General features: G+C 37.2%; 8 non-coding genes across 8 annotated transcripts; all 8 read right to left on the bottom strand.

Moving 5' to 3' along the window:
* Positions 1-5,333: 5,333 nt before the first annotated feature.
* On the bottom strand, positions 5,334-5,415 carry TRNAL-UAG. Its single transcript has one exon. It is a non-coding gene; the product is annotated as a tRNA-Leu (tRNA).
* Positions 5,416-6,966: 1,551 nt separating this feature from the next.
* On the bottom strand, positions 6,967-7,048 carry TRNAL-AAG. Its single transcript has one exon. It is a non-coding gene; the product is annotated as a tRNA-Leu (tRNA).
* Positions 7,049-7,311: 263 nt separating this feature from the next.
* Positions 7,312-7,393, bottom strand: TRNAL-UAG. Its single transcript has one exon. It is a non-coding gene; the product is annotated as a tRNA-Leu (tRNA).
* Positions 7,394-8,920: 1,527 nt separating this feature from the next.
* Positions 8,921-9,002, bottom strand: TRNAL-AAG. The gene has a single exon. It is a non-coding gene; the product is annotated as a tRNA-Leu (tRNA).
* Positions 9,003-9,300: 298 nt separating this feature from the next.
* TRNAL-UAG lies at positions 9,301-9,382 on the bottom strand. The gene has a single exon. It is a non-coding gene; the product is annotated as a tRNA-Leu (tRNA).
* An 897-nt stretch (positions 9,383-10,279) lies between these two features.
* TRNAL-CAA lies at positions 10,280-10,361 on the bottom strand. Its single transcript has one exon. It is a non-coding gene; the product is annotated as a tRNA-Leu (tRNA).
* A 1,766-nt stretch (positions 10,362-12,127) lies between these two features.
* TRNAL-UAA lies at positions 12,128-12,203 on the bottom strand. Its single transcript has one exon. It is a non-coding gene; the product is annotated as a tRNA-Leu (tRNA).
* Positions 12,204-12,443: 240 nt separating this feature from the next.
* Positions 12,444-12,525, bottom strand: TRNAL-AAG. Its single transcript has one exon. It is a non-coding gene; the product is annotated as a tRNA-Leu (tRNA).
* Between the last annotated feature and the right edge of the window lie 13,678 nt (positions 12,526-26,203).

Below are 26,203 nucleotides of genomic sequence, written 5' to 3'. Positions count from 1 at the left end.
GAGGCTTTAACGGCGAGGGAGTGGAGTGACCAAGCAGGGGGTGGGTCTGGGAGGGGGTTCTGGCCCCCTCCCAGAGTAAGAAGCGTTTGCAATTTTAGAACCAAATTAGACGCATTTTCAGGCACTTCCTGGCAGGGGCGTCGCTAGACCTTTTTAAGTGGGGGGGGGGGGGGTGTAGAGGCCACCGATTACCGACAAAACTAGCCACCAATTACCGACAAATTTAAATGTTCAATATCTACAAATAACCCTATAAACCCGGGGCCGAAGCTAAATTTTTTTTTTCATATGGACTATCTATAGTACTTGCATAATTATGCGCGAAATGGTCATTTTCCTCGAAGACATAAATATACGTATTATTTCTTCAATTTAGTCAGCATCATAGCTATATATTTTAATGCAGGCGCGGAGCTAGGATCTTATTTTAGGGAGGGGCGGTAGTGAGCAAGAGAATCACTTAAAAGCGCGCTCATTAGGGGGTGTGGGTGATGGGCCTCCAGCGCGAAGCGCGGAAGCTTAGACGTTTCCTTTAATTATAAGGAAAAGAAGACGATTAATTGTACCGTTTTCGACTAGTAATCCTTGGCTGAATGAAGTTCCCCCACCCCCCTCTTTGACGTTTCATTAAATTATGAGAAAAAGCAGACGATTCGGTGTACTGTTCTCGACTCTTAATCCTTATCTGAAAGAAGCTTCCCCCTCCCGCGCGAAGCGCGGAAGTTTTGACGTTTCATTAAAATTATTAGAGAAAGAAGACGATTCGTCGTACCGTTTTCGACTCTTAATAAGCCCTATTCTTCTGAATTCAGTTTCCCCCTTCTCGCGCAAAGTGCGAAAGATTTGACGTTTCCTCATATCAATAGAGAAAGAACACGATTCGTTGTACCGTTTTCGACTCTAAATAAGCTCTATTAATTTTGTCTGAACTCAGTTTCCCCTCTCGTGCGAAGCGCGGAAGCTTTGACGTTTCCTTAAATTATTAGAGAAAGAAGACGATTCGTTGTACCGTTCTCGACTCGACTAAATGAAGTTTCCCTTTCACTCTTTTTTCTTCTTTTTTCTTTTCTTTCCTCTCCTCCCTCTTTTTCTTTTTTCTCTTTCTTTCTTCTCTTTTCTTTCCTTTCTTTTCCTTTCTTTCTTTTCTTTTCCTTTTTTCTTCTTCTTTTCTTTCCCCTTTCCCTCTCTTTTTTCCCTCTCTTTTTTTTCCCTCTCTTTTTTTCCCTCCCCTTTTCTCTTTTTTCCGACGGCAGTGCAATTTTACCGACAATATCCTGACAGGTGGGGGGGGGGGGGTGTCGCACCCCCTCATCCCCTCCCCTTTGGCGACGCCCCTGCTTCCTGGAGTAATATAATATGACGTAAAATTGCTTTCTCCTACCCCTTCCAAGAGTAGGGATCTTTTTGCAATTTGAGAACCACATTTGGCGCATTAATGTCCACCGGCACTTCCTCGAAAAAAAGAGGCCTTCTTGAATTCAGACAAGATTAAGAGTAGAGACCGGTTCAACGAATCGTCTTCTTTCTTTAATAATTTAATGAAACGGCAAAGCTTCCGCGCTTTGCGCGGGAGGGGATTCGTTAGAAGTTAGAGAAAAGTGATCTGACACGTCGTGAGACGTTGTATAGATTGTGCTTTGATGCCGGTACTTCACTGTAGTACTTGCACAAATTATCTCGAGTGTATAAACTGTGTCGTTATCGGGGGCGCGGCTAGATCTTTTTCAGTGGGGGAGGGGGAAGGGTGTAGAGGCCACCGATTACCGACAAAACGAGCCACCAATTACCAACAAATATAAAAATGCCAATGTCCAAATGCCTACAATTTTAACCCCATAAACCCGGGGCCAGGAACTAATTAATTTTTCCAGTCCCCCCCCCCTCCCGCGCGAAGCGCGGGACCTTTGACACTTCATTATATTATTAGAGATAGAAGACGATCCGTTGTACCGTTCTTGACTCTTAATTCTTGGTTCGCCCCTCCTGCGCAAAGCGTGGAAGCTATGACGTTTCATTTAATAATTAGAGAAAGAAGACGATTCATTGTTCCAACCCCGACTCTTAATCCTTGTCTGAATTCAGTCCCCCCCCCCCCCTCCCGCGCGAAGCGCATAAGCTTTGACGTTTCAATAAATTATTACTATTAATCCTTGTCTGAATTCATTTTCGTCCATCCCGCGCGAAGCGCTGAAGCTTTCACGTTTCATTTAATTATTAGAGCAAGAAGACGATCCGCTGTACCGGTCTCGACTCTTAATCCTTGTCTGAAATCAGTCCCCCTCCCGCGCGAAATGCGGAAACTTTGTCTTTCAATAAATTATTACTCTTAACCCTTGTCTGAATTCATTTTCGCCCATCCTGCGCGAAGCGCGGAAGCTATCACGTTTCATTAAATTTATAGAGAAAGAAGACGATTCATTTTATCGTGTATATGTCTGAATTCAGTTTTCCCCCTCCCACGCGAAGCGCGGAAGCTTTGTCGTTTTATTTAATTATTACTCTTAATCCTTGTCTGAAATCATTTTCGCGTTTCATCAAAACCGTTCTCGACTCTTAATCCTAGTCTGAATTCAATTTCCCCCCTCCCGTACAAAGCGCGGAAGGCTTTGCCGTTTCATTAAATTATTAGAGAAAGAAGACGATTCGTTGTACCGTTCTCTACTCTTAATCTTGTCTGAATTCAATTTCCCCCACTATATGTGCAGTGTTACATGATGTAAGTATGGAACGCTCGTTCGCAAATCTGTGCATGCTCAGCCCGAGTGGTAGGTAGCATGTTATCTCCCGGCAGTGCTTTGCACAAAGCTTCTGGAAAGGATGTTTTTACCAGTGTTACTGTTAGTGGCCACTATAAGGCCCTTAGTGACTATAAAAACCATAAGCTCTTCCTGGCTTTTGGGGGGAATGGGTCAGTTTGCAAGAATTAATGGAGAAACTAGCATTTTGTTGAAAATCATGTGATATCACGAACATATACATCACTTGTGAAAAAAAGTCATGGTTCAATTTTATTTGGGGGGGGGGGGCTGAAGCCCCCCCCCCCCAAGCACCCCCACCAGTACGCCAGTGTTGATTATATGATTACTAACCAAGAAACAACATGCAAGTTTAATATGTATTTGTGTACGAGCAGATTTCACGAGTATTCCTCGAGTATGAGTGCAGGATTGCACCTTTTAAAGGGTGCAGGATTGAACCCCTAAATGTGCTGCTATTGCATCGGTTTGCACCCCTAATGGAGCAGGATTAAACCATTAAGGGTACTAACATGTCTCCTAAAAGGTGCAATCTGGCACCCTCTTAAAGGGTGCAGGATTGAACCCATAAAGGTGCTGCTAGTGTTGCATCGGCTTGCACCCCTAAAGGTGCAGGAATGAACCATAAAGGGTACTATTTCCCCTAAAAGGTTCAATCTGGCACCCTTTTAAAGGGTGCAGGATTGCACCTTTAAAAAGGGTGCCGGATTTAACCCCTAAAGGTGCTGCTATTGTTGCATCGGTTTGCACCCCTATAGGTGCATACTTGCACCATTTTTTCTTAGTGTGAATAGTAACTATCCCAGTACTCAAAGCAACTTCATCTGCTTATAATGATAACGGCATTTTCGGAGAATGATTATATGGTGAAAGTAGTGAACATGTATCTTTTGCACCTGACATATGCGTCTTTCCCCGATACAGCTTTTTACTTGCAATCCCCAACGTATAAAGGTTTGACGTATTACAAAAAGGAAATGAAAACATTTTTTTCTTTTTTAAATTTATACAAGTTTCATGTGTTCATAAAGGTCTCTATTTGGAGTTGTTCTTAATGTTTATCATGTTTATAGTACAACTAATATACGAGCACATTAATAATAAACTAGTGTGCCTCAATAATATTATATCATAATCTTGTTTTCAGAGTATCGATAGTTTCAGCAGTCAAGTTTTTAAAAAAATTGTAACGGTATTTTTAATATTATTGTGCCAGAAATGTAAATGCCTTTGAACAATATCTACATTTCACTCGAATTTCCTCCTGATATAAGTTGAAACGGCGCCTACGTGTAAAACATACCCCCTTTTCTATCTACTCAATTTAAAGAAAAACACTTTTCCCTCAACCCTTTAGGTATATATTATCACAATGGGGTGGATTTATTGTATATTTTTTTAAATATGAAATGTATATGTAATGTATCTTGAAAGTAGTTCCTAAATGGTTTTGAACTGCTCTCCCATTGGACTAGAACATTTCCCTCTACACTTGTATATTACAACATCTTTTTTCAGTCTCAAATGATGCAATTTGATATTACCATTGCCTTGTTATGTTCTGTTTTATTTTCCAATTGAGAATGATCGTTTTTACTACCTTGGGACTTTCCTTTTGAATGAGGAAATTCCCCCAATTTTACTATCAATGGATGAGGGAGAGAGAGAGGGGGGGATGGAGAGAGAGAGAGATAGAGAGGGGAGAGAGAGAGGGAGAGAGAGAGAGAGAGAGAGAGAGAGAGAGAGAGGGGGGAGTGAGAAACGGAGGGAGAGAAAGATAGTTTGGACTTTAACTGAAAACAATCATCCGTATAATTTTGATCCTTTATTGATAAGGTGGAAATATGTAGCAACCAACATAATCATAATTGGCAAGGTCATTTATCTAGATATCATATGTTGTGAACTAACAAAAATAACAAGAGGAATAGGCTTTCAAGAAAATAGATACAAATTCTGTGACAGCAAGAGGGGGAAATCATTTAAAAAAAAAATCATTTTTACCATGTCACCGGCCTATTTCTACCTTCCGACCCTGCGAGAAATTCCTCCTTTGGCAATCGCGTTTCACGGTCAGTGTGTAGAAGGGGAATCCCCATTTACAAGCCGAACAGGATTGCATTGACGGCCCTTTCACCTTCCCCGACGATGAATTATTTACAAGGGTCAATAAATTCAAACCTGCTTCCTATTAGATTCAACCACTGAATAAATGTACCTGTATGCATTTTGTTATCGCAATGTTGTTTTGTTTCAGTCGCTTATATAACAGATGTGTATTTCTTTTTTATTAAAGTGATAATGATTCAAGACTTAATTCATTGCTTTTTTCTTCGAATATGCTATCATGGTATCTTATCATTTAAAATGATATTGCTTTTAACAAAATATTATGGCGAAAGAAAAAGGGTTCTGCAGCCAGCCTTTTTAGGTTCATTATTATTGTCATAATATAATTTAAATATTTCTGTTTCATCTCTTTTATATAATTTAAAAATATATATTTCTCCGTATGATAATGTCGTTGGTTTCGGGGGATACATCTTATAATTTCTAAGTATTTGCAAAAATAATTATTGGCAGCGGTGGGATTCGAACCCACGCCATCGAAATGACTGGTGCCTAAAACCAGCGCCTTAGACCGCTCGGCCACGCTACCTTGATATGTTACGTATCGATATTCAGTAGGGTTAGGATATCACTGGGAAATACTGAAATCGATATCAATTATTACATTGTCGTTAGAGATGTTTGTAACCTGCGATATCATGAATATTGAATATCAATTTATCTACATTATTATTTTTAGCGATGCAATAGAAGCGAAGGCTTTAGGTTTTTGACATCACAGCATAATGTAAAGGGCAAATCTGTTTTTAAGATAACTTTTTCCGAGTAAAGTGGAAAATCAGACAAACACTAACATAACTAGCGGTTAAAATATTCGAGAGAATGAATGAAACAACTATAATGGGAAACTGACATCTAAATGATAAGATGATAATGAAACTCAGTCATGAATATTATCATGTCATTTCCTCACTATACTCGCCAAACGATTCCGAAGATTTGGTTATCATGAATCCCCATTTTTCTTACCCCGGGGAACTGATTCACTGATATTTGTGAAGGATTAAGTCCCATTTAAATAGCGATCATGGTAATATTGATTTTGGTGGTAATGTGCATGAAACTTGAGAAGGCGTGACAGTCTGTATGGTAGCTATTTATAGAAGAAAAACACGGCCACAGCCCCTTTTTGGTGGCCCGATATAATTCGCTTGAAGAAAAGAAAAGTAATAACCGAAATGATAAATCGATCTTTCACCAATTCTGGCCACAACTGTGAGTCTGGATCAATCAAGAGTTGGCGAAATTTTCGAAATGATGATCCCATAAAAATGTTGTTTTTTTGTTTCTCCCCCTCCAATTCGGATCCGCCCTGGGCTAATAATTATACCTTATACACCATTTAGGCCTATCCGTCTGTTTTAAATTATTATTAAATTTGCAAAAAGTTGCAGCGGTGGGATTCGAACCCACGCCATCGCACTGATGACTGGTGCCGACCACCAGCGCCTTAGACCACTCGGCCACGCTGCGTTAATATTTAATAATCTAATGACTTAGCAGTATTTGGGTTCCACCGGTGAAATAAATCGGTGAAATGTATATCGGTTATTTCATCATCATTCGAAATATTAGGAACATGCAATGACATGAATATTGAAAAGAGGTTATTATATATTATCATTTTATCAATGCATTACAAAGAGCAAAAGGTTTTGGTTTAAACATCCGCAGAATATGCAATAGGTAAATGGGGTCAAGGAATAACTTTTTTTCCAATAAAGTGGAAAAATCATACAAGGCACGTATGTATAGGAGGGGAGGAGGTGACAGCCCTTACGCTAAACTCCTTGAGAAAAATCACACGCCAAGTGCCCATTTATGAGGGCCGGTGGAATTACTCTGAAAATAAATTCCAGTATGATATACATGTATCTCTCCTTTTCACTCCTCTCCTCCTCTTCCTTTCATCCCTCTGAGGGTGTAGGGATCAATGAATTTTTAAAAATAATTCGCCCAAGAAATTGTTGTGCTCCTTTCCCATCCAATCCAGAAAATCCTGGATCCATTTTATGATTATAACTTACATCAATATAAGCCTATCATTCCAATTTGAATGATTACAATTGCAAAAAGTTATTGGCAGCGGTGGGATTCGAACCCACGCCATCGAAATGACTGGTGCCTTAAACCAGCGCCTTAGACCGCTCGGCCACGCTACCTTGATATGTCCCACTAGCATACAGAAAGGTATCATGTTCTGTATTTGTAAATGTTTTATTAGGCAAGATATTGCTGTTATGGCGAAAGCAGAGTAATGGTTCTGCAGCAAGCCTCTCTTCGTAAACTATTATTGTCATTAGAATTAAAATGTCTTTTGTATATATATATTTATTTATCAGTATGATGATGTTGTTGATTTTTGGTTACATCTTACATTTCCTAGTTTGGGATGATTTGCATTTGCATTTGCAAAAATAATTATTGGCAGCGGTGGGATTCGAACCCACGCCATCGAAATGACTGGTGCCTAAAACCAGCGCCTTAGACCGCTCGGCCACGCTACCTTGATTTGTCACATATAAAAATTCAGTATGGTTTGGATTTCACCGGGAAATACTGAAATCGATGGAATGTATATAGTTATTACATCGTCGTTAGAAGTGTTTGTAACCTGCGATTCTATGTATATTGAATATCAATTATCTACATTTTTATTTTTAGCGATGCAATAGAAGCGAAGGCTTTAGGTTTTTGACATCACAGCATAATGTAAAGGGCAAATCTGTTTTTAAGATAACTTTTTCCGAGTAAAGTGGAAAATCAGACAAACACTACCATAACTAGCGGTTAAAAAATTCGAGAGAATGAATGAAACAACTATAATGGGAAACTGACATCTAAATGATTAGATGATAAGGCAACTCAGTCATGAATATATCATGTCATTTCCTCACTATACTCGCCAAACGATTCCGAAGATTTGGTTATCATGAATCCCCATTTTTCTTACCCCGGGAAACTGATTCACTGATATTTGTGAAGGATTAAGTCCCATTTAATTAGCGATCATGGTAATATTGATTTTGGTGGTAAAGTGCATGGAACCTGAGAAGGCGTGACAGTCTGTATGGTAGCTATTTATAGAAGAAAAACACGTCCACTGCCCCTTTTGGTGGCCCGATATAATTCGCTTGAAGAAAAGAAAAATAATAACCGGAATGATAAATCGATCTTTCACCAATTCTGGCCACAACTGTGAATCCGGATCAAGAGTTGGCGAAATTTTCGAAATGATGTTCCCAAGAAAAAATTTTTTTTCTTTCTCCCCCTCCAATTCGGATCCGTCCTGGGCTAATAATTATATCTTATACACCATTTAGGCCTATCCGTCTGTTTTAAATTATTATTAAATTTGCAAAAAGTTGCAGCGGTGGGATTCGAACCCACGCCATCGCAATGATGACTGGTGCCGACCACCAGCGCCTTAGACCACTCGGCCACGCTGCGTTAATATATGATAATACATGACTTAGCAGTATTTAGCTTCCACTGGTATACATAAATCGGTGAAATGTATATCGGTTATTTCATCATCATTCGAAATATTCGGAACATGCAATGACATGAATATTGAAAAGAGGTTATTATATATTATCATTTTATCAATGCATTACAAAGAGCAAAAGGTTTTGGTTTAAACATCCGCAGAATATGCAATAGGTAAATGTGGTCCAGGAATAACTTTTTTTTTCAATAAAGTGGAAAAATCATACAAGGAACGAATGTATAGGAGGGGAGGAGGTGACAGCCCCTACGCTAAGCTCCTTGAAAAAGATCACACGCCAACTGCCTATTTTTGAGGGCCGGTATAATTCCCTTAAAAATAAACTCCTTTTTACCCCTCTCCTCCTCTTCTTCTCACCCCTCTGAGGGTCTAGGGATCAATGAATTTTTCAAAATTATTCGCCCAAGAAATTGATGTCCTCCTTCCCCATCCTATCCAGAAAATCCTGGATCCATTTTATGATTATAACTTACATCAATATAAGCCTATCATTCCAATTTGAATGATTACAATTGCAAAAAGTTTTTGGCAGCGGTGGGATTCGAACCCACGCCATCGAAATGACTGGTGCCTTAAACCAGCGCCTTAGACCGCTCGGCCACGCTACCTTGATATGTCCCACTAGCATACAGAAATGTATTATCTTCTGTATTTGTAATTGTTTTATATTAGGCAAGATATTGCTGTTATGGCGAAAGCAGAGTAATGGTTCTGCAGCCAGCCTCTCTTGGTAAACTATTATTGTCATTAGAATTAAAATGTTTATATGTCAGCCCTTTTGTATATATATATATATATATATATATTTATTTATCAGTATGATGATGTTGTTGATTTTTGGTTACATCTTACAATTCCTAGTTTGGGATGATTTGCATTTGCATTTGCATTTGCAAAAATAATTATTGGCAGCGGTGGGATTCGAACCCACGCCATCGAAATGACTGGTGCCTAAAACCAGCGCCTTAGACCGCTCGGCCACGCTACCTTGATATGTCTCAAATCAATATTCAGTATGGTTTGGATTTCACCGGGAAATACTGAAATCGATGGAATGTATATATCAGTTATTACGACATCGTTAGAAATGTTTGTAACCTGTGATAACATGAACATTGAATATTGATCTACATTGCTATTTTTAGCGATGCAATAGAAGCGAAGGCTTTAGGTTTTGACGTCCCGGCAAAATGTAAATAGCAAATCTGTTTTTAAGATAACTTTTGCCGAGTAAAGTGGAAAATCAGACAAACACTAACATCACTAACGGTTCAAAAAATTCGAGAGAATGAATGAAACAACTATACTGGGAAACTGACATCTAAATGATAAGGTGATAAGGAAACTTAGTCATGAATATGTAATGTCATTTCCTCATTATTTTCGTCAAAGGGTTCTGAAGATTTTGATATCATGATTCTCCATTTTAAAGATTAAATCCCATTTAATTAACAATCATGGTAATATTGATTTTGGTGGTAATGTGCATGGATCCTGAATGGGAGTGACAGTCTGTATGGTAGCCCTATTTAGAAGGAAAAAACACGTCCACTGTCCCTTTCGGAGGGCCGATGGACCCCCCCTACAAAATTTTTTTTTTTTTTTTAAATCCAGGAATAATAAATCTATCTTCCCCCCCCCCCTACAAAAAAAAATAATTAAAAAAAAAATAATCCAGAAATAATAAATCTATCTCCCCCCCCCCCCCCCCCCCCACTGTGGGTCTGGATCAAGAGTTGGCAAAATTTTCGAATTGATGTTCCCATGAAAATGTTTTTTGTTCCTCCCCCTCCAATTCGAAAAATCCCGGATCCGCCCTAGTATTATACCCTATACCATTTAGGTCCATCAGTCTCTTTTAATTTATAAAATTTTCAAAAGCTATTGGTAGCGGTGGGATTCGAACCCACGCCATCGAAATGATTGGTGCTTGAAACCAGCGCCTTAGACCGCTCGGCCACGCTACCTTGATGTTAAATCGATTGTGGACTCAATATGATTTTGGTTCCACTGGCAAACATCAATTGGTGAAAGAAATGTGGGTTATTTCATCATCATTCGAAATAGTCGGAACATGCAATACCATGAATATTGTAAAGAAATTATCATATATTATAACATTATCAATGCATAAAATAGAGCAAAGAGTTTTACTTTAACATCCGCATAATATGCAAAAGGCTAATCTGTTCCAAGAATAACTTTTTGTTCAAATAAGGTGGACAAATCAGACAAACATATTGATTGAAGTAGTTTGAGAAAAATCATAGAGAAAAAGGGGATACATTCATATCTTACATCATAAGCAGACAGCTTTTTAAAGCTTATCTGCCGTAGTTTACAGGAGGGATTAGACTGCCCTGCAAGGTCACTGGACAGGTGGTTATCTCATCAACTCAGCTCTCAGTTAACATAAGAAAAAGAGGATCATGGGGGACCACTGGTCACCGATTAGGCATTGCTTGTTATATAGAGGGCGCAAGTAGCTACAAGTAGTGTAGTGGGCCTTTAAAGGGAATACATTAGCTACTTAGTTTTCGTGGTCTTCAATGCCATTGCCTCACGATCATGCCATACCCGCCAAACGGTTTGGAAGTTTTCGATATCTAGAATATTCATATATGTTTTCTCCGGAAAACTGATTTACTAATATTTGTGAAGGATTAATTTCTATTAAATCAATATAGATGTTAAGTAAATTGGTGTTGTTGGCGATGTGCACGGATAGATGGGAGAGGTGACGTACAGCCCCTATGTTAAGCTCCTTGAGAAAAATCACGCGACAACTGCATGCCCCTTTGGGAGGGCCGGTGGAATTCCCCTGAAAATAAATTCCGGCATGATATATCTCTTCTTTTCATCCCTCTAAGGGGTTGGGGATTAAGAGTGGGCTGAATTTTGCTAATTAGGCTAATTATACTACATCTACATGGAATATTTTCTCATGAATTAATGATAAGTCGTTCAATTTTGTGATTTGCAATGTTGCATTGCACTATTTTTAGGCTTTATATAGATAAACAATGACAATGAAGTCCATACACTGTACATAAGCTAATTATGCTATTTAAAGCCCCACTGTCCTACTTGTAGCTACTTGCTCTATCTATATAGAAAACTTCCACAATCGGTGCCTGTTGGTCCCCCATTATCCTCTTTTTCTTATGTTAGTTGAGAGCTGAGTTAATGAGATAGCCACCTGTCAGTGACCTCGATGTGAATGAACTGACATCTAAATGATAAGGTGATAAGGAAACTCAGTCATGAATATGTAATGTCATTTCCTCATTATTTTCGTCAAAGGGTTCTGAAGATTTTGATATCATGATTCTCCATTTTAAAGATTAAATCCCATTTAATTAGCAATCATGGTAATATTGATTTTGGTGGTAATGTGCATGGATCCTGAATGGGAGTGACAGTATGTATGGTAGCCCTATTTAGAAGGAAAAAACACGTCCACTGCCCCTTTTGGAGGGCCGATGGACCCCCCCCCCCCCCTACAAATTTTTTTTTTTTTTAATCCAGAAATAATAAATCTATCTTCCCACCCTCTCCCCCGCTCTGAGTCTAGATCAAGAGTTGGCAAAATTTCGAAATGATGTTCCCATGAAATTGTTTTTTTGTTCCTCCCCCTCCAATTCGGAAAATCCTGGATCCGCCATGATACCTTATACCTTGTACCATTAAAGTCCATCAGTCCCTTTTAATTTATTAAATTTGCAAAAGTTATTGGCAGCGGTGGGATTCGAACCCACGAAATGACTGGTGCTTAAGACCAGCGCCTTAGACCGCTCGGCCACGCTACCTTGATATGACTTGATTGAGGAGTCACTAGAGTTGTGGTTCTACCGGCATACATAAATCGATGAAATTAATATGGGTTATTTCATCATCATTCGAAATGTTCGGAACATGCAGTACCATGAATATTTTAAACAAATTATCCTATATTATAACATTATCAATGCATAAAATAGAGCAAAGGTTTTTGGTTTAACATCCGAAGAATATTAAAATTATATTTGATTACATTTAGAAAAAATTATTGGCAGCGGTGGGATTCGAACCCACGCCATCGAAATGACTGGTGCCTTAAACCAGCGCCTTAGACCGCTCGGCCACGCTACCTTGATATACGAAATTTGTCATGTAAGTACTGTCTCTGGTCCAGATGGAATTTTGATATCGGTGAAATATTTGTTTTCATCATTGCAACATCATTCGAAACAAAAGGTTCACTTCATGCATCAACATGTTAACAATAAGAAATACCCGTTGTATTTTTAATGCTGCATGTGGAGTTGAAAGTTGGCAAAGAGATTATGATGTTTATGGCTGCACCAATACGTACATAAATAAAGTCCCATGGCAAATTATGAATTCAATCTTCGCGCATGTACTTTGTACTTTGTACTTTACATCCCATCATGGAAAGGAAAGACGTTGGCAATTTTAGTGAAGGGGTTGGGTGGGAGTAGGAGTGTTACACAGTCGATTGTGCTCTTGACTCTGGGTAAGAAAACTTTTTTTGGTGCCATTTAGAATAATATTATTCGATCACATGACTGTATGGACAACAACCATCGATAAACCCAAGTTGATTGAGAATCGCACATACTTTTCACACGTGAAAGCAATATATAATATTGGAAGGAAGCACTATAAAAGTGGGTCGAAAGAAATATTGATAAGTACAATGAGACATGAATTATCAACGCAACGGTAACATTATTGTACAAATTACTATTTCCGCAGTGTTGTCATTCGTTGAAAAGTTCATCATCAGCTGCCAAAAAAGTATCGACGTATACTTTGATAAAATTTTACATTAAAGGCATACTTTCTTCATTTGGAATATGTGATAAATGAAGAAAGTGTGCCTTTAATATATGCACATGTCACATAAAATAGTTGATTCGGCAATCCGGTATCTCTGATATTCGTTCTCGTTCATCGAAATTATTTAGTCACATTATAATTGTATCTTAAAGTGTACAAATAATGTTGTCATATTTGAGCATCTACACCCGTACGCACAGAAACTTGTTATCGGTATTATCTCTATTTTAACACCACAAAACAAAAACGAATGACGATATATACGTCACAATTTATACTAATGATAAATCATTATGCGTCATGTTCATATTCCCCATTCTTTTCCGAATCTTGGTGAATTACAAAGGCTTTCATAACGGTGCACAGCGTGGAAATTCCGTTGTCATGAAAATGTGTATTATTAATCTAATCATCATGTGCAAAATAGATGAGCAAATCTAAATATGTACTTGACTGGTTATTGAAGCAGAAACAAAACTGGGTATTTTAGGCATTGAGGAAGTCCAGAATTTCCGTCATTTTTTCATACGACATGTTGCTTTCAATATTATACAAATATACACTGCCTTGAGAGGTTCTGGTTAAAACTATGCGCAAGAGGTGACTCCAATAGTACTATTTGCTGAGGGTACTTTTGGAGTCAATGCATTAAAATCGTGTCTGACAGACAAATAGTAAATGTCATGTTCCCTCTTATTACTATAATCTTCTAAAATAAATGGTTAAAAAAAACATTTTTCTCCCTCCATTTCCCTTTGCTTTTCTTCTTCCTTTTCTGTCTATTTCCACTTCTATCATGTCTACCTCTGTCTTTCTTTCTCATTCACCTTTCTTTTCTTCCGTCAACTTATTTTTCTTCTTATACTTCCTTATACAATTCGGATTCTACATTACTGAAATAATCACAATCTCTCTTACTGCTTACTTTGCACTAACTTTTCCAGTTGTAGGCCTACATAATTATGTCAAGTGAATTTGTAAAAGTATACTGTTCAACTATATTGTTATCAAATCTACCTATCACATTTCCTACTTGAACCGGGTTTTCTCTAATTAAACTTTAGGCAAATGTGACGATTTAGTAGTCAATGGGTAACTAACACTATTGAATAATTACTGTATAAAAAAGTACAATCTATGCAAAGAGATTGATAATTATATAGTTACAATAATGGAGCATTCCTGCTGTTTCATTTCGTTTTTGGACTTTATGTACTGTGTATGTTATAGATTCCATCCTCTCCTAATATGGACATAATTATGGAAGCCTTATAGGGCATTATGCTTAAAGGAAGTCTAGAATTTCCTTAAGTATGACGTTCAACTTCTTTGCTTTCATAATATCTATATAAGTCCTTCATAGTTTGGTCCCCAACGAAGTACAATGACCTTTTAAGCAATGATAACACTTCAAAAACACCAGTTCAGCGAGTAAAAAACATGCAACAATCTTTGACAAATTCAGAGGGCCTTTAAAAGTTTAAAAACAAACATCGTTATAGATAACGTCATACTTCTTGATTTTTCTACTGAATATGATATAAGGCAGGTTGATTATACGCGGCTGTCTTGAGTATCAAATCACCACAACAATATTTATGGTCATAATCCTGATTATATGGAAGGCGTTCTTATATTTCGTTTATGATAATGTAGACATTAAATCCCTTAACAGAAAAAAGAGTTGTGGGCCCCGTCTTATAACGAGTTGATATCAATCGCAACTATGAACTTAAGAGATAGGAGACTGCAAACTTGCGATTGGTTGGAGGACTTACGGTTGATTTAGATCAATCTTAACTCTTATAAGACGGGGCCCTGGTCGTGCGATTACGTTGTGAAAGAACCTCCTGGAAACAATAGGAACGGGTTGATAATGAAGTACAAAAGAATCGATTTATGCAGTGGTGCTTTGGAATTATCAAAATTATGTCTTGCTGAAACCACAGTCACTGGATACAAGTAATGGGTAAATGGGAATTCACATGTGGCATGAACGTTTGGTCCCAATTTATTTTATTTTATTTTATTTATTTTATTTCCAGGTACATGTATATATAAACAAAATAGAAATGACAACACAGAGCATATAACATTAAAGAGTTACAAGACAGTGAAAATGCCACCAGCGGACGCCTGAGGATTACCTAAACGAATTTCCATTCTGTCATGAGGTTCTCCACGTCCGCTTGTGTTACATATAAATATGCTAAGAGTATTTTGTAGGAACGATCCTTTTAACAGGACACTTTTACTACGCTATTATCCCTCCAGACTGACATGCAAAGACTGAGAAATTCAAAAATATACTGATCTTCAGAATGTCATATTTTCATCTTGACCAGAACTTAACCTCAATTTAGGAGCACGAAGTTCAGGTTGGTTTCCCAAAGTTTCAATCGCCGTTTATAAGGTTACCACGAACTTTGGTCTTTTCCCATGGGAATACTGAAAAATGGTTTTATCATCGAGTACTATCAGCAGACATGGTGTTTTATGCTTTGGTACTCTGACTGAACTCCGGAAGTCCGTCAATCTACGTGTTTCATGACGTCGCGTAAAATGTTTTCCGAAAAATAATTGATGCTTATCGTTAGTTTTCCTTTCAGTGTCTGAAAAGTAACACATTATTTTGTTTGCTCATAATCTTTATTTCAGTATAGATTTTCTTTGATCTTGATTTCGCTTCGATTCTCCGGGCGATTTTCAGTCATCCTCTCGTGCTACCTCTTCTCTCTCTCTCTCTCTCTCTCTCTCTCTCTCTCCCTCTCTCTCTCTCTCTCTCTCTCTCTCCCTCCCTCTTGCTTCCTAAGTGCCTTGTATTATCATATTTTATCTCAATACCCAACCTCTACCCGCCCCGCCCCCCCCCCATTTATTAATGCATTCTTACTAAACATACCCGATCTCTTGATCTCTAAACACACCTTCACATTTCCCTTCCCTAGCCAGTCTTGTGCCCTTCCTGTATCTCTCTCTCTCTCTCTCTCTCACCCTCTCTCTCTCTCTCTCTACTCTCTCTCTCTCTCTCTCTCTACCTCTCTCTCTCTCTCTCTTCATTTCCCTCCCTCCCTCTTTCTCTATCTCTCTTTCTCTCCCTCCCTACTCTCTCATTCTCTCTAAGGATCTATATTTCTCCCCACACACACATACACTCTCTCTCTCTCTCTCTCTCTCTCTCTCTCTCTCTCTCTCTCTCTCTCTCTCACACATATACACACACACTCTCTCTCTCTTCCACTTAAGATCGGATGATTGAATCATCTCCAGCATGAACTGATGATATCGATGATAGCCGTTTTCCACCTCTTTTTCACCTGATCCCCGCTCACATTTATCCTCGCCTTGTAACAAATCACCTCTGCTTTATCATAATGTATCAAGATCTGACGTCACTGATGACGTCGTCAAGAGAGAGGGGCGTGGGGCAGCATAAAGCAAGGCTCCCACTTAGCCGACTTGCATTTGCGAGTTGTGGCGAATTGACTCAAATTACCACTCGCAATAACTCATGGGGATCTCTTGATGTGACTCGGGAGAACTCTCACACACTCTGTGCCACTCTGCACAAGGTCGCGAGTCATGTTCAAGATTTATGCCCAAACTCGTGACTTCAACTCGGCTAAGTGGGACTGGGTGGCTTAATGACCAAATGATGATATGGGCAATCAACTCATCGCGGTTTAGAGTATTGTGGCTCGTTAAAACAAAAACATTTGATCAATAGATTTGATTTAATAGAAGCAAAACAAAATGAGAAAAACATCCAGGTGAACTTTCAAAAAATCCGATTAAAAATAAGAATTATGAATTTTAGTCATTTTTTTAAGTCAGTAGCACTACCGATTTAATCAGTTAAAAATGCCTACAATTAGTGAATACAACTTTAAAATATCATAACTTCCTTGTTGTTGATGATATCTCTGCTTTGTGAGTAATTGCCCATTAACAGATTTCAGATAGATTCAAACGTTTCCGAGAGGTAACATTTTACAGCAACATCATCAAGCAACAAATTGATTTACCCTGTCCACAATGTAACTAAGAATAATCACAACACAACAGACACAATTTATTACCACGCCACAAAATCAAGCATGATTAGTTTGTCAGAGGAATCGCTTGATGGACAAACATTGGCAACTGCAGTGTTTTCGTTCAGAAGTTACCTGCTAATTTTATTTGCAGATGGAGGGGCGTATTTGTGAATAACCATTATTCCGTTTCTTGGTTAATAATATAAGCAACCACTGTTTCTGAATCGACCATATGCTGCTGTAAAAGGCTAATTGTTTAGTTTTTAAACAGTTAAAAGGTTGAGTTCTGTAAAAAGTGAAAGTGAAAAACAATTCGTGAGCCTTTTCATTCTCTTTGTGTCAGGGTGGAAGAGTATCATAGAATAAAGTGTCTCCTGAAATGGATGGCTCTTAAACTGCCCACATATTCGAAATAGGAAAAGCAACAAACAGCTTTAGGTTGTGGACCTCACTTTAATGCCTCATGTTTTTTTTTGTCCTATGTAGGCCTACACATTTCTGTGTACAGCACGTGCATGTGACTTTTAGTCAATTTTGTTTGGTGAATATATCCGCATCTTGTAACAAAAAGACCTTAATACCACTAGGTTAAATCTGCATCATGAAAATAACAAGCACCGATAATTTCCATTTATATTATCCCATATTTCCTGTTCACGTCACAATGGTCATGATGGTCACGAGTAGTTACACGATTGTCGCTCGTATAAAGTCGTGTGCCATTAATTTGCTGTTTGCAAATTTTAAGGATGAAATATGCATACTCCAGTGTGGAGATAAATTTTGAGAATAATCCTGAAATAAGTTCTGATGCATGATGTTTTAAAATCCTATTTCTTTTGCAATTTCAGACCAAATATAAAGTTAAACCATCATAATAAAAATACACAGGTGTGCATGCATGAATAAAAAAAACATGGGAGCAACACCGACGTGGAAGGCGAGTATGTTTAAAGGGAAGATCAACCACGAATTTTGTTTTCATAAAAAGCAAAGACGGAAAAAGCAGTATCAATAATGAAACATCGAGGAAAATCTGATAGAGGAAAAAAATAAATATTTGTTTAGAGATTTCAAATAAAGACAACTCTAATTAGTCGCTTTCTTCCTTACCTTTCAAGCACGATCTTTCTCATTTCCTGTTTAATGAAAATGTAATAAATTTCTGTTTTTTTTTAATAGATGTTGATGAAGAATTACTCTTTTTTTTTCATGTAGGGCTGTGTAAATAAATGCGTCAACAAAAAGTAATATATAAGATATATATGACGTGCGTATATTATTTTATTCGGAAGAACAAAAATTGACATTCATAAAAATTAATATTTAAACAAAAATGGGATAGATACTATAAAGATACGTCACGGAGGGTCCAATTTGCATTTGATTGATAACAATCTTTAAGTTCAAGTTAATTTATTTTCCATAATTACATCATTACATAAATCCTCTCTTATACATTCTTTTTTTTAACCTTGATAAAAATTAAAACAATGCAAATGATTTGGTCTCCAAAGCAAAACTGTTGTCTTCACAGTATAATCATTACAAGAAAATTACAACATGAGAAATATTTTTAAACATTTTAGTACTCATTGTTTATGTATATTGATGTTCATAATCTTCTTATCATTCATCTCCTCAAAACTTTCACTGATCAGGATCTTTCATATTACTGCTAATATAATAACAACTCAAATACTGTCTGGAGGGGCTTCCCCTCTCAAGAAAAGCTCTTCCGTCATCATCACCATCGCCATCATCATCATCGCCATCATCATCATCACCATGTCTGGTTGTTTTTCGCGAAGCTCCTGGTTTCCAGGAAGCCACGTACCACCAAGTACCATGGTCCATGGGGGTGATCGTGTCGGTGCATGGTACGATCATTATCCAGGTCAATCTCACTTTGCACTTTGCAGGTTGAAACGATTAATGGAATTTACGCCTTCATCCTATTGCTAATTTATCTTCAAATTATATATATATTTCAGTAATACACCGTATCATCGTTAATTTGTAATAACAAAATTGGAATAGAATGTAAGCACTTTGAATAATTGAATGGTACAAACGAGCTTGTAACCGGTAAAGAGTGGGCTGAATTTAGATAAACATTTTTCTCTCTCTCTTTGGAAGCCAACGTGGGTGAATATCATATGTCGAAACGTCACACGAAACGGATGCTCCTGAAGTGTATTCATAATGATACAGGTATTGCTAAACAAAATTAAACGTTTATAAATGTCAAATGTTTGATGTCACATTTTTATGTAGCCCTGTATACCTACATCATTCCCATAAACCTATTTCTAGTGCTCTTCATAGCTCAAGATTTTTTAGCAAGACTTCAGATAGTTTGCAATAGTTGTAATGATTTCTAAAAACCTCACAAACCTCGTTTTAATTATTATCTACTAAATGATTAATAATTAACAATGCAATCTCATCATCTGAATACATTTGATTTACATTTTTTTCTTTCTTCAAATGTTGGTACCTTGCACTACAGGTGCATGTACTAGAAGACCACGGAATCCAACATTTTTCCTCCACCATTGAATATGGTTGAATATTCTGAGCCAAATGTTGACATCATAATCCCGAAAGTTAAGCTGAACATTATTGCCTGAGGCTCTATTATCATGTCTTTTAAATGTCAAAATATGTCTTGCTCGAACAGATTTTCAGTCACCGACAACATTTTGAGCTACCCCCGCGTCGCTCACCTGCTTAATATGAAAATGTTTACTCGACTTGAAACTCTGACATTTTACTGAATTTGAAGATGAAAAAGATATTCACAAAAGTCTTTCAAATAGAGCTCAATATGCCATCCTGTCATTTGCTTAAAAAACAACTGACAAGCTCATAAGCTACAGGCCACTTAGGTTGATATCATAAAATGCTACGTGGCATTCATTTATTTGTTTTACACGTGGGTAGAATACGTGCAATACGGTTAAACGATTATTGCATTATGATTGAATGGATGCTCAAAGGGCAATCCAATCCTTGTAATAACTTCAATGGTGTGGAAGCAGAAAAATAAGAGAAACAGACAGGTGAAAGTCTGAAATAAACAGGCCAATACTAATGGAGTAATGAATGTTTGAAATAAGAGATCACTAAACCCATGAGAATCTCAAATTGGTAATTTGGTCAGTGGAATGTGACGTAGGTAATTAGACAACTCCCCCGTTAATCATGTACAAAAATATCTTATTTAAAAAAAAATTATTATTAAGTGCCTTCTGCGATGGGGGACTTCTAAATAGTATTATGGATAGCATATCATTATAATTATGGTCATCTAAAATGAAAAGACCATCCTGAATTATACATTGTATTCATGTTGTGTGTTGAAGAAAGGGGAAATTAGTCCGGCACTTCGTCACAGTGACATTACCGATTCAGCCAATTTGAAGTGCGCATAAATATAGTTATTAAAACTTTCAAAAAGTCTTAACCTTTTTTAAAAATCAGATTTAAGTCAAACTATCACCAGTCTACGGTACGATACCGTGACAATTTTCTCAAACTATTATAGTATTTTATAAGCAAGCCTATACCTACCTACTGTACCTACCTACTAAACTGGTCTACTCCCGACCCCACCCCTCAATCCCTATCACTCTCCCTCTCTGCGAATTTGTTCTCCTCTTTCTTCTCCATTCTTGTACGCCCCCTCTCTCTCTTCTCTCTCTCTCTTCCCCTTCCCTTCCCTCCCCATCTCCCCGTTCTCTCACCATATCTCTTTCAATGATGCCATTGACATTTTCAAGATGAAGGTCAAACTCACAGCCAGCATCTCGACAGCCATTACTCTTCACTTTCCACCCTTATCCCGCATTGACGTACTTTTAATGATCAGTTTGTTCACTAAACTGATGCAGCTTATAATTGGGACATTTACGACAAACCACCAAATAGATATAATATTTGTAATATGCTGGTGCTATGCTTTGCTATAATATTTTTGGTGATAACAAATGAATAACATTTCAATTCGACGTTTTCTTATCTGCTCAAATCCATGTACTACACAATTTTATAAGCATGTGTCTATTTGTCTTATTTTCCTTTGTTTTAATACATTTCTTGATGTATGATATAATTCTACTACATCCACTTTGTAACTATTTCATTTATGAGAAATGAATCATGTCAAAAAAGGGATAAAAAGGGAAAAGATACAAATACAATAGAGGAGGAGGGAGAGAGAAAGAGTGTGTTTCAAGAGGAGAAGAGAGGAGAAGAATAAAAGAGCCATGTTAATGGATGATAATCTGAACAAATATCGGAAATAGTGCATTGGTACCGTTCCAACAGAGAATCTTACCACAAGATGACAGATGAAGTATCATAATTGAAAACGGAATCCCTCAAATGATTCCCCAGGCAATATAAAATTATACACAGAATTGAAGACAATGCAAAACTTCTTATAACGTCTGTTATCTTCTGGGTAAATTGAATGGATACTTCAGTATGTTACTCATTGCGAACGAAGTTAAAATCCTTTTAGCATATTCTTGCTTCAACTTCAAGAACGATCTTCAATGGATAATCTGCGGCACTATCATTCTGATATAAACAAGGAGTATATGAAAACATTTTCCTTCAGTGTGCTCGATAGCAGCTTGAATAATTATGCTTGTTAAAGATGTTAGAAAGCTTCAGTTGCTTTCTTTCTATATTTGAAGCCTTCTCCTGTTTAAATTCAGTATCAATGTTCTAATACATTTCACAAGGAAAAAATATGCTTAGTTTTAAGCTGAATGATGTGCATTTTCCTGTCCAAATATAATTTTCATGACTTATTATACATTTTAGAAGTCTGCAAAAACGTTGTATTTTACTAAGAATTTTTCCTTTTATATTTCTCTTTTATTGGTTCAGATTTCATTTTTTGTTTTCAAAGAAATATTGCTTTGGTTGTGTCTTTTCTTTTATAACAGTTACCCTAAGCCTATAACAATAAATGTCTTTTTGTAATGCCACTTTTAATGCTAAATTGTCTCTATAATTTTTCTTTAAAAATTGTGCTCCAGTGTTTGTTTGTTTGTTTATTTTGTTGTTCTTGCATAAACCGGAGTAATTATGTTGTTTTGATTTGTCTTTGAGCATGTAATGCGGAAGCTTCGTCCTGTATATTTTCTATACTTCTACATGCTCCTTGAAATAAACACCTGATGAAATTGTCCGTCGTTTTTTATAAATATTTCTGTATAACCATTCTTCAAAAATATATAAATAAAAGATGAATGAGCCATGATGACAGACAGGATAACGGGAGCGCCGTTCTCTCACATTATTTTCAGACGGATATGATGATGTGACGTATGGATTGAAAGTAAGTAAGAAAATATGATGATATTGATTTTTGTTGCCATTTTTGGACCGACTTGGGATATAGGATGGCGACATGTTGCTATATATAACTGATGTGGTTCGTTTTCAAGTTACGTCATCTTGAAACCAAGTGTTGCTTGAGGACGGGGGTGGTGGGACCCCCTTCCCCCATATACTTTTCTGAAAATGTCTTCCTCTGAAAAATGCCTAATTTATCCTACTTAACGGCAACTAAGAAACAAACAATCAACAACAAATCAACCAAAAATACATTACTCTACTAAATGAAAGAGTCTTGGGACGGTATCCCCCGACTTTGCATGCAAATTTAGTCCCATCACCCCCCCCCCACCCTTTCATTATGGCCTGGCTACGCCTCTGACATGTCTGGTCGAAACTACACCACATGATGACTGCATACCCTGTGTTGACATGGTATACTCTTCAATGCATCGACTCTCAGTGGTGTAGCATAGGGATACTGCATGGTGTCGTTGGAGGAATGGGATGGGCACAAGTTTTACAAGATGGGGAAATGTAATCTTCTTTCTTTTTTCTTCCTCTCTTTCTTACTCCCGCCCCGCCCCCCTTCTCTCTCTCTCTCTCTCTCTCTCTCTCTCTCCCTCTCTGTACATCTCTTTCTCTATTTATGTTTTTCTTATTTCTAATCACCATGCACTCGATATTGCGGGGGCCGGCCCTTTCAGTCTGTTTCCCCGGGAGCTAGCCACTGTCAACAATTTGAAGTGTATCACGTATAACGATAAAGTATAATAACTTGAATTAATGCGGAAATACTGTTTAATGTTTTACACATATGATTATTTTCGCATGAGCATATTGCAGGTATATGTTACTTTCACAAATTGCTAGTCCACTTTTCATTTTAAGAATAACACAAATGACTTTAAAATTACAAGGGGTATGGATAATTTTGTTTTTAACTGTATAAACACGCATTCCATTTATATCCACGAGAGATGCCAAAGATGTTGTATAGTTTAATATTGCTTTGAATTTATATATAATATATATACATATATAGAGCCTATATATACATATATATATATATATATATGTATATATATATATATATATATATAATGCGATGTAAATGGTTGCGTATCTATTTCTACGAGACTTCCCAAAGCTGATATGTATACAATACATTTGCATATAATAGGGAGAGTGAGAGAGAATGAATGATGGCGGAAAAGTAAAAGAGAGAGAGAGAGAGAGAGAGAGAGAGAGAGAGAGAGAGAGAGAGAGAGAGAGTGGACAGGCAGTGAAAGTTTACGTAAGGAATGGGGTTCATGTACGATTTCCAAGTGTATGAAAATGCCCCCCCCCCCCCCAACAAAAAAAAAACAAAAAAAAAGACCACTCCTCTCTAGAGGTGTTGTGGTCGAGTGGATACGTCACCGGACTGTCGATCACAAGGTCCGCGGTTCGAGTCCCGCCGCGGCACTAATGTCCTTTGGCAAGACATTGATCTACATTTGCCACACTCAACCCAGGTGAGGTAAATGGGTACCTGGTAGGATAATTCCTTGAAATGCACTATGCGCTTATAAGGCTGCCGGAGCTAAAGCTAGGGTAATAAAGTCCAAAGCTCTTTGGAAGCGATTAGAGATGTTATTTCATAACGTATTATGCGCTATACAAGACCTAAACTATTATTATTATTATTTATCAAGAAAAAAAAACCCAACAATACTTCACAATCCAAGATGGATATTATGCTCCAAGTCGTTGGTCTAGTTCTTGGCTTGGCACGTATCAAATATTATTTATTCATTTACGTGGTTTTATTTATTGTCAGTTAAGAGTTTGCTTTCCATCATCTCAAGTTAAATTATGAGAAGGTGCTACATCGAAGGAGCCTTTGGCAAAGTTTGTTGCGACATTTGAGACATATTTTGTAATTTTATTTTTTTTAGTAACGTACAATTACATACAAACTCTAGTCGCATATATGCCCCCCCCCCCTTCCATCTTTTTTCATTAATTCAATTTATCATTTTTGTTATTTCAGTCTTTGAGAACGACTGAAATATTATTATTGATCTTCCAGGAAGCCTTATTTTTACCATTGAAATACATTCATTGAGTGTACTAAGAAATTGCCTATGACGTAAGTGGAATTAGAGATACGACTGAGGCATATGCTAATAATACTACCTGGCATATTTTGTTGCCTCGTTTTCTACGAATTGTCGAAATCAATCCCTTAATTGCACATGTGTATCTAAATCTGGTTATTTGTGCTTCATCATAGATGTAAGCCATCATGGCCACGGGTAATGAGAGTTTTTATCGTCAACAAAAGATAATTCTACATGAGTCACACTAAAAGACACTGAAAGACCTTACTATTGACAATTTGATTAAGAAATTCTTAGAAATTATATTTAAAAGCCTTGTGCAATATCGCAAAATGTCACTTAAGCAGGAATTGTGACTCTGATCCCTTGCTATTGTAACACTCCGAATTGTTGATAGTTGGTAGCGTGGTTATGATGAGTGTTAGCAAGATATATCAATAGATGACTCGAAACAATTAATAATATATAGTTCAAGATGGTATTTTATTATAGATGATTATAGCCTCCCCTCTGTGTACGCCTACAATAGGCAGGGGCAATCGCTGTCCAATCCCCACCTGAAGGTGGTGAGGACGAGAACTTGAAGAAGCCACATGATTGATTTTACAAACTATTTATACTTTTGGGAGAGTCCAAGCTATGGTCTGACATGAGCCATTTGAGACCATATTTGGCCATGGTCAGTGGTTATTTCTAAGTAAAAAGTGGAATGACATACTCTATTGGAATGTGCTTATCTTGCATGTATTAAAGGGTAAGGGTGTTGTGTTAGGGAATGAAGGGATTGTAATATTGGGTCTTACATATAGTTACCTCTACCGAAAAGAAACGTCCTCGTTTAAAAAAATCAGAGGCGATAGCATTGACATGTAAACACTTATATAAAAATATATAAAGTAAAATATTATTTGCAATTACAGGCAAATGAAAAAGTCACACCGACTTGTGGCTTATGAAATAATTGTGGATGGAAATATAGTGTAAACTACTCAAAGTATGTAACAAACAGTCTTAAAATACAAAACGCCATAACTTCAAATCAAATGTGCATACAATAAAAAGGTGATCATTACAGGAGCACAGACAAAAACATAATTTTATATGCATACATGTACTGTATGTACATGTAGTTTACTCTGGACCGGAATTGAGGGAATTATTAGCATTTGGATAGACATTACCACAACATGACTCATGACCTTAGGTCAGATTGACCAGTCTACATTCCTGGTTGGAAGTACATGTAATAATTGATCAAGATGACAACAGCCGGGTTTATGTTTGAGAACAAAAATCCAACTTTTAAAGAAGAAGTGGAGTCATCCACTCATATAAATTTGATTTTATCATGACAAACAGTATTTTAATTAACCTACTGGGAAAACGAAACTGTGATTATGCTGCCGTTATAATTGGAAACATATACTGGAATTAATAAAAATCAAACCATTGAACTAAATTCTTAACTAA

The sequence above is a fragment of the Strongylocentrotus purpuratus genome, unplaced genomic scaffold (genome assembly GCF_000002235.5).
Source record: "Strongylocentrotus purpuratus isolate Spur 01 unplaced genomic scaffold, Spur_5.0 spur5_scaffold_14, whole genome shotgun sequence".
Lineage (NCBI taxonomy): Eukaryota > Metazoa > Echinodermata > Echinoidea > Camarodonta > Strongylocentrotidae > Strongylocentrotus > Strongylocentrotus purpuratus.
The sequence above is the reverse complement of the archived record's forward strand: the minus strand, read 5'-3'. Positions and strand labels throughout refer to the sequence as shown.